Raw genomic sequence first — 10,186 nt, 5'->3', positions numbered from 1 at the left:
TATTATTAAAAATAAATGAAACCATTTCAATAAACGGCAAGGTGGATTAAAGCCTTGATTAAAAAAGTGAGGCGCATTGAAAAGTATGTATTCAATACTTTTTCAATATTTCACGTCTAATTGTATATCTATATATACATACAATATAGATATACAGTTGCATAGGTTCAATACTTTTTTTTAATCAGGGAGGAGAGTCAATTTTTATCGTGATTTCTTATGACTATCAGAACATATATGGTATTTTTTATTTCTACCCTTTCATATTACTACCAGAGGTTATTTGTGATAAAGCTTGGTTTTGAGTAAGTCATCTCAGACCCTTCATTTTAACTTTCCGCTAAGGAAATTAAAAATTTTCAAAAATCGGGAAGTTATTGTTTTTACCCCGTGTTTCGAAAAATCGAGTTTTCATCAGCCTCGTCGTTTTGAGATCCTAGGAAGCTTCCCTGACTATTCCCGCGATGGTGTCCGTGTCGCTGTATGTATGTATGTATGTATGTATGTATGTGTGTGTGTGTGTGTGTGTGTGTGTGTGTGTGTGTGTGTGTGTGTGTGTGTGTGTGTGTGTGTGTGTGTGTGTGTGTGTGTGTGTGTGTGTTATGAACGGGTCGTTTTTAGGTTACTTTTCAATTGAAATTAAGCAAAAATTATTGTTAAAAAAGTAAATGTAGAGTAATTCTTTCAGCATCCAGTAGTACCAATGAAAAGTCATTCTGACTTGTCCAAGTATTCCCTCGAACAACAATCAATACAATAAATATCTTATGAAAATGATGTTGTAATTTATGTTGAAATAAAACAAAAAAATATCAAAATTTTTAAAAGCTAAAAAATTCGGCTAAGAATTCGAATTTCAGATTCTCCCTGCCAAAAAGTAAATTAAAAACTAGTAAATTCTTGCAGGCAAAGCTCTGAAATTCTTACAAAAGTTGTTTGTAGGTTACTATCAATTGAACTTATCAAAAGAATTATTGTTAAGAAAGTAAATGCCGAGTTATTGCCCCTGCCAGCAAACCAGGATTGCATACAATGAAAGTCATTCTCTGACTCTGCCCAGGTATTGGCTCTTCTAATATTTATCAATACATTGCATATTTCATAAGAAAATGTTATTTCCTTTTCTAAAATAACAAAAAAAAAAATATAACAATTTAAAAAAGATAAAATAAAAATTTGGAATTTTAGACCTTCCCGCCAAAAAATTATAACTAAAAAAATACATTAAAATTATTGAAGGCAATGCTCTACATTATGAAAAGTTTGTTTACTTGTAGGTTAGCTTCTATCAATTGAATTTATAAAAATTATTGTTAAGATAGTAAATGCCGAGTTATTCTGCCAGCAACCAGGAGTGACAATGAAAGTCATTCTGATTCTTGGCAGGTATACTTCTTTTAACATTATTTATCAAAACATTACATATTTCCTTATAAGAAAATGTTATTTCGTCAAAATAACAAAAATAATAACACTAATTTTAAAAGATGCAGCTAAAATAAAAATTTGAATTTTAGACCTTCCCGCCAAAAAATTATAACTAAAAAATACAAAAATTATTGCAGGTAAGCAAAGATCTGGATTACAAAAGGGCTTTCCGCTTCTGGCAGGTTACTTATTGAAAAAATTATAAATTATAAAATCAAAAATTAATTGCTAATAAAATTAAGTGTAGCGTTATTCTCTTAGCATCCAGTAGTGACAATGAAAATCATTGTAAGTTCTTCAAGCATATAAGAGTATACTCTTTGGTATTTATTAAAACAACATTACATATTTTATGCGATATAATTATTTTGTCGAAATAAAAGAAAAACTTTAACACTTTTTGGAATAGAAATAAATTACAAATTTGAATTTTAGTACTTCCTGCTTATAATTATAATTAAATAAATAGAAAAATCTAAAATTTGCAAAAGGGTTTTCTATGGTTTTCTATGGTTTTCAATTATTTTGAAAATCATAATACACTTATACACTTGAGATTTATTAAAATAATGTGAGCCTATTTTTAATTTCCGATTTTCATCAGTTTTCCATCGTTAATAATACCAACTCTAATTTTTCTTTCACGGTTGGTCTGATACAAATTAGTTTTTATTCCCACAAATAATTCTCCCTTAGTCGAGGTATACGGTAAGCGATGTTAAATTTATAAAAAAAAAATTTTTATCCATTATTTGGCCTTATATCTATAATAATACGGTATTTGATAGAAAATTCCGGGCCATCCGGGCCGAGACATTTTCTAAAAATTTTTAATAATTATCAATTTCAATGGGATAACTGGTCTGGTACTGATTGTATAACATATTTTTTTTTCAATAATTACGAATAATTAAAATTCATAAGTAATGGTTTTGTCTTGATAAAACGATAAAACAATAGTTCTTATTTGTATAAAAGAAGCAGTAAAAGTGACAGAAGAAGAGGAGCATGCATGCATCTCTGACTATACTGGTGGTTTGAGAACTGTATATAAAAGACCGGGATTGATGCTATCTACACTTTGTTCATATTTCTCGATACTCCATATTATAAAATGAATAATACTTGTCTGGGTATGCAAGAAATTTATTTAAACAAGAAGATGGGGTCATTCGCGTTAAGAAGGGTATAGTTAAAAATTTTAGAACCTTCTAACTTTGTAATATAATTAACTTAAGGCTAATTAAATGGTTTTTATCATTAATACCGTGTCATCCGTGCCAAGGTGTTGTTCGTAAAATATAAGCCCTTATTTCTACATTATATCTAGCAGAGCACAGATAAAAATAATTATTTGCAAACAATATCGGGCCATTGTAGTTACGATGAGCCTAGACTATTATTTACAGATCTTTAATATTTATATTATAATTGACCGAGCCCTGATTATATTTAATTTTTTTAGTGTTAATAATTTTAGTTTCTCCGTGCTAAGGGGAACGGAGTTTTATTAAATAGCCGATCGAATAATGATATTTTTTAATAATTAATTTATTATTGTAAATGTTATATATATTAAAAAAAAATCAACTCCAAAATAAATATGTTTGATATGAATAGGAAACACGTGTTTAAACAGATTAAAAATTTTGGAGTACTTTCATTTTTTTTTAAATAAAAATTATGTATATAAGAGCCCACCAAAAAAAAAAATATATAAATGTTATTTATCATAAAACCAATAAAAATGTTATTAACAATATAAAATTTTTTTAAATAAATTAAATAATTATTACTCACAAATGTAACTGTAATATAACATCCTGAATTGTTTTATTTTAATCCGGTAGTGCTTGTAAAAATTTATAAACACTTAAATTTATTAATATTTTATAGTTATTGATATTTATGAAATACCTAATAAAAATATCACGAGCAATAAATGAAAATTATTATTATAATAAATAATTTTATTTAAAAAATTATAATAAAATATTAATTGCACAAATATTTTGAATTTATACCACTCGGAATAATTATTACAATTTACAAAATAATAAATTAATATTGTTGTCATATTTTTGTATGACTTGTGTAATAGAGTACACATTATTTACTGGAGAAAAATGTATGCTTTCACAGGGAGCTCTCTAATGCTACGAGGATCCGGTTAAAGTTGTAAATGCACATGTATCGGCCATCTATTGGATTTTTGTTACATTTATTTAGGAAATCTGTTTTATTCACAATTTCTATGATGAGCCTTGTCGCAACCAGGTGGCACGACACGACAATGTTTAGTACAACCACTTGGCCAACCTTAACATACGAAATCTCATATCCAGTTCTGCAAAATGTCCCGGACCCCACCAAGGCATCCTAGGAAACGAACTCGCGGATAAAGAGGCGAAAAACGCAACGGTTTCAGGCATTGATCTCACCTCCACACTCCTCACTACAGCAACAGACTTTAAAAAGAAAGTCAAAAACCACATCACGACCAAATGGAATGACCTCTGGATCAATGGACAATCTCACCTCCATCTTATTCGAGAAAATACAATGGAAACAAGACCTCAACTGGAAAAAAGAACAGACCAATGTCAATTGAACAGACTGAGAATAGGACACACTGTCTTTTCTCACAGTCATCTACCAAGTAAAACAAATCCCAAACCATGCCCAGCCTGCAATCAACCCGCCTCAGTAAACCACATCCTGACGACATGCTCACAACTCAACATTCTAAGAAGTCAACATCAGATTCCAGCCAATCTTCAGACTGCTCTCAACAGTGAAAACGTCTACCCACGAATAATAAATCTTCTAAAACAACTACAACTACTATGCTAATTCTAATACTATATATTACATTATCTCAAACCCTTTAAACTATGTTACGTTAATGTTCAGTACTAAATTATGTTATGTTATGTCCATATGTTAAAAATATGTTGTTAATGCTTACACAAAAAATTTTTTTTCCCTTTTCTTTTCCTTATCTATGTATTACATTTTTTGTTTAAACCTAATAACCTGATAATGTACTTAACCCTTCGTTGGTCGCGCTATGAGCGATTCCCCGCTTTTTTTTTTCAATTCGTTATAAAAAAAAAAATAATTTTTTCCAGCCTTAAAAAATTTAGCTATTCCTTCTTCAATTCATTTAGCATGCACCTAAACAGTTTTTAAAGTTGTAGGTATTTTTATTAATTAGATATTAAATAATAAATGTCGTAAGAACATGGAATCGCGGCGATTCCCCGTAAGCGCGACCAAACCCGACCATGAAATTTTATTCGCAGCATTGCCAATTATATGAAACTTGAATAAATAAAAACAATATGGCCGTCATCAGCTGTTATAGTTGTTATGCGCATGTCCCATAAAGTTATTTATTTAATTTATTTGTGCAATGTTATTGTAAGTAATTTTAATATAAAAATAAAAATATAAATAAATAAATATAAATAAATAAATATCATTACGTGGATTGGATCACAAGAATAATAATATTACTACTGTGACTACAAAAGTATTTAATACTTTACTCATCAAAGCATTAAACCGGTACGTATTTTTTTCTCTGATAAAATATTTGAATATAACGTTTATGATTAAAATTGAAGTCACGATACTACATTACAATTAAATATTCAATAATTTAATTAAAATTGATTTAGCAGATATTTGATAATTTTAAGAATTCTTTTAATAAATAAATTGAGTCAAAAAATTGACATGTAGAAATATTTAATAAATAAAAAAAGCAATTTTTTGAAAATAATTTTTCGGAACAAATTAATTTTTATTTCATACCAACTCAAATTTTACCGCGCTTACTTAAAAGTATACTTGGCAACACTGTAAGAAAATTAACATTGCGGCGATTCCCTAACCACGCGACCAATGAAGGCGGGTAGTGAAGCGCGACCAACGAAGGGTTAAAGTAGTCGCAGAGGACCTAAGATGTCATAGCGACTTAAAATAAACTTAATAAAAAAAAAAAAAAAAAAATTAAAAAATCCAAGTAACCGATATGGTTGCATATGATTTTCGGAAATTAAAAAAAATTTTGTTGTAAATTTAAAAATTAAAAGAAACAATTTTAGAACGTACTTGGTGTGCGTCATTGTGTACTTCAATTTTTTTTTAAAGTCCTAGTAGATAGATTTTAGGAATTTCATAAAAAGTGAAATTTTTCGTAACCACGCACACTAAATACGTTCCAAAATTGTTTCTTTTAATTTTTAAATTTACAAAAAAATTTTTTTTAATTTCCGAAAATCATATACAACCATATCGGTTACTTGGATTTTTTAATTTTTTATTTTATATCTTTTTGTAAAGAAATAAAATTTTTTTTTTCTTAATAGTCTTATGAACGTGGACTTGGCGTGATTTTTTTACAGTGAAACTGTTTTTGTTCGGATAATAAAATCCAAAACAATAAATGTTAAAAATTTTTTAGCCAAACTCAATATATCAATACAAAAACAACCAAAATTAAAAACATCTGGTTGTCAGATGTTGTTTACGAATCGTTGAAGTGAAGCGCTGAAGTAGCCCAAAGTAGCCGCTAATATATAAAAAGGATTTATACTTGAAAAAAAAATCTATTTTTGTTGAAGAAAATAAACTTAATTTGTAATCCTTTTTCTTATCTGTTTTGATGATTAGTTTTATTAATTTTTTCAAGCATAAAAAATCAATTAGTTTCTTTTTTTTTTTCTTATAAAATTGATATCAGACGTTGCAAGTACAGTGTTGTATACCCGGGAAAAAATGATCAGGACTGATCAGACCTGTTCATATCTGATCAGGCCTGAAATTAGACCTGAGCAGACCTGTTCATATCTGATCAGGCCTGAAATTAGACCTGAGCAGGCCTGTTCATGTATGATCAGGCCTGAAATTATACCTGATCAGACCTGTTCATGCCTGTTCATGTCTGAAGCATTAAATACGCTCAGACCTGATCAGACCTGTTCATGCCTGCTCATGTCTGTTCATGTCTGTAGCGTTAAATACGTTCAGATCTGATCAGACCTGTTCATGCCTGCTCATGTCTGTTCATGTCTGAAGCCTTAAATACGCTCAGACCTGATCAGACCTGTCCATGTCTGATATCTAGCCAACACTGAGAGACAATTTTATTTAATAGTAATGAAATTTTATTACTATTTAATAAAACGTTTATTTGGCTAATCCCAAATAAAAATTTATTAAATATTAATTAAATTTCCTTAAATACTAATAAAAATTTTATTAAATACTAATAAATGTTTCTTAGTATGTAATGAATATTTATCTACATGTAATATAAAGAAAATTCATTAATCAACTAACTAACAAGTATTGATCAGTAATTAATTGAATAAATAATTAAGTAAAATTGAATTTTGTCGGAACTATATTTTGAAATACAAAGTCTACAACTGTTGTTATCCGAGTGGATGTTAATTTTTATGCACTTAAATTTAAAAATTTCACAAATGAATCGATAAGAGTTAGACATTATTTAATAAAATGAAAACAGAAGCAGAAAACCAGACAATGTAGGGACGCATTTGTTAAAATAAAGACTATGATTTCATAAATTCAATCGAATATTTATTTATTTTTATTATTTAAAATCTCTACATGTGATTCGTCATGAAGTAAACAAATAGGTTAGGTTAGGATGTCTTGTTAAAAAATCTTAATACTATTTATTAAAAGACTTTACTGTGAAAATATATTTGAATATATTATAATTAATTGATGAATATTAATTTTTTTTTTTTTTTGAGATTATTTCTTTTAATGACTTAATATTCGTATTAATGACAGCAAACGAAAGCGTCGTTCGTGGTTATTTTAATAAACACATATTAGTATTTAAGAAAATTTTATTAAATACTTATGAAATTTTATTAAATACTAATATAATTTTATTTATATGAAATATAATTTTATTAATATTAACTAAATTTTTTTTCAAGTCCAAATAAACTGTTTTATTACTATTGAATAAAATTCTCTCTCAGTGTAGAACCATATGTTAATGGAGCGAAAAAAAATACATAGCCGTTCCGAATAAATCACTGTAATATATGATTAATTATCAATAATTAATAAATTAGGTATAGAACTCCGTTAACTATAAGGATAAATCATGTATAAAATTTGAATTACTTGAAGTAGCTCGAAAGATACTCTCAAGTTAAGATGAATCATTTGGTCAAGAGGTAAAGTGTCAGTCTGAAGAGCGCGAGGTGTACGGTTCGAATCCCCGTCGGCACCGATTTTTTTTTTTTTTTATGGACCTGATCGAGTCAGACATGAACAGATCTGATCAGACCTGAACATGCCTGGCCAGGTCTGATCAGACCCGGTCATTTTTCATACCTGATCAGACCTGAAGACTCATGCCTGTTCATGTCTGATCAGATCTGATCATTTTTTCCCGGGCAGACATGAACAGACATGAGCAGGCATGAACAGGTCTGATCAGGTCTGAGCGTATTTAATGCTTCAGACATGAACAGGCATGAACAGGTCTGATCAGGTATAATTTCAGGCCTGATCATACATGAACAGGCCTGCTCAGGTCTAATTTCAGGCCTGATCAGATATGAACAGGTCTGCTCAGGTCTAATTTCAGGCCTGATCAGATATGAACAGGTCTGATCAGTCCTGATCATTTTTTCCCGGGAACTTCTTTTACAATTTCATTAATATGTTTATCTGAATATATGAAATTAAATTTTGTAATAGCGCAATATTTATCAGCAAAATATAAAAACAATAAATTATAAATTTTATTTTTAATTGCAGCCAGTGCAAATCCACAACGTTCTCATTTAAAAAATATCAGTGTTCCATCATGCAACCTTCCTCAAACATCATTGGCATCCGGTAATCAACCAAATGTAACTCAAGTTGAAAGCAGAAACGAAAGACAACGTCAAAGATCATTGAAAAAAAAATTATCTGTTATCACTGATGCATCTGAAACTATTTCTACATCAACTCAAGATGACAACATAGAAGACGATAATTTGAGGAATGATGATCAATTAACTGTTGAAGTAACATCAGAGGATTTGCTGCTTGACAAGGTGTTTGATGATAATGTAAGAAGACAAAAGAATAACTTGCTTATTAAAAATTGTGATGTTGCGATTCAGGTTGAGAGTGAATACTTGACTCCCAAATTATCAAGTAAAATAAAAGCTGATAAACAATTAAGTACATTAACTGGATTATCTAATTTTCAAATTTTATTGGCAATCGAGAAGTTAATCATCAATAATATTATACACACTATCAGAACTGTTATCCGTTTGTTGTATGCCACATTTAATCAAATGTCCCGCATCAAGAATACTTTCACCACCAATAAAATTTTTATGACTCGGCTGAGTATTAGCAAACTTACAAATTTCTTCAATTAAAACTTTCATTATTAATAAAAATTTTACTCAAAATTCGATTTTAATGTGACTTATAAGTACACGATTCAACATCAATACAAGACAGCTGATTTAAAAATGCGTCTTAGAGTAGTAACCGCTTCTGCCGCAAGGAGAAGCCACGCCCCCGGCAGATTTCCCAATAGTAAATTTATTGAGTTCTTTTAATTCGCCCGTTGGAACGCTGTAAGGCGTTCAACTCGCAGTAAATAGATTAAGGCGGGAGAGTAGATTTAAATTTGAATAATTTAAATTAAATAATATAAATATTTAATGAATTTAAAACGCTCAGATTATTTTAGTTTAATTTAGATTTGCCTTGCGCGCAAATCTATTATTTATTATTCAATAGGTTACAAAATAAAAAGTACCGACAATAATTTCGAAAAAGGAAAATTTGCGTAGTGTACTACAATCTTGCTTTTTGATGTGTCTTCTTGTTCCTTGGTTTTCGACTCCCCTGGTTGAGATGTTCGTACCTTTGGAGTGGGAGAGTCTTAGAGGGTAGTGAGGGTAGTTGCGTGCGCCTCTGCGACTCCTGTCTTCAGCAAGCATCCCTTCTCGAGTTGGCAAAAATGGGACTATGCTGCGATGACGTCACGGCGACTCGACATTCCCAGACTATATGCAACCCGCATGGATGCTTGGTTTTTATGACCTAGTCTTGAGTACTCGAGCAATCTCTTTTTTAAGCAAACGTTTTGGAAAATAAGTTACTTAAAGGATTATGATAATAAAAAGAGTAATAAATAAAGATCTCCGGGTTTTCCCAGCATTGTAAAGAGTATTTCCAAAACGTTCGGCATCTTATCATAAGTGACCATTACAATTAACGTAGGTTTATTTTAACAAAGAAATTTTTTCTTAGCATGTCTAAACTAACTGGACAGTACTAAAAGTTTTTATAAGTTTTTCCTTGGGAATTTCCGGTAATTATAAATTCGTCTGTACCCTAAAATTTATGATAGAAAATTTCCCATACTTAACAATAGAATTTAAAATAGAAAGGTTTACAATTTTTTAAAGATTCTTATTTTTCTTACCGATACTATTACAAATAAAATACATTTTTTTTAAATCTTCCTGGGTTTTTCCCGCTATCATTTATTGCAGCCATCTTTTATATATGTAATTCTATATTAATATCACGAAGCCTACATAGAAGGAGGACGATCGTAGTGTTATGAAAACGTCCCCGAAATTACAGAAAGATATATAGGATCCACAGATTCGGTAGAATCTGGCGCCAAGTTCCGTTCAAATTCGTTGTAAACGGAGCGCGAGACTACCGACTGTGTTTA

At 29.8% G+C, this 10,186-nt stretch overlaps 1 long non-coding RNA gene across 2 annotated transcripts; it reads left to right on the top strand.

The window, feature by feature from the left end:
• Nucleotides 1–3,442: 3,442 nt before the first annotated feature.
• LOC123265568 lies at nt 3,443–9,037 on the top strand. Of its 2 annotated transcripts, none has more exons than XR_006509601.1 (2): nt 3,443–4,998; nt 8,248–9,037. It is a non-coding gene; the product is annotated as an uncharacterized LOC123265568 (long non-coding RNA). The 2 variants fall into 2 exon arrangements; XR_006509602.1 differs by lacking the exon at nt 3,443–4,998 and adding an exon at nt 5,829–6,075.
• Nucleotides 9,038–10,186: the final 1,149 nt, after the last annotated feature.

The sequence above is a fragment of the Cotesia glomerata genome, linkage group LG5 (genome assembly GCF_020080835.1).
Source record: "Cotesia glomerata isolate CgM1 linkage group LG5, MPM_Cglom_v2.3, whole genome shotgun sequence".
NCBI lineage: Eukaryota > Metazoa > Arthropoda > Insecta > Hymenoptera > Braconidae > Cotesia > Cotesia glomerata.
The sequence above is the reverse complement of the archived record's forward strand: the minus strand, read 5'-3'. Positions and strand labels throughout refer to the sequence as shown.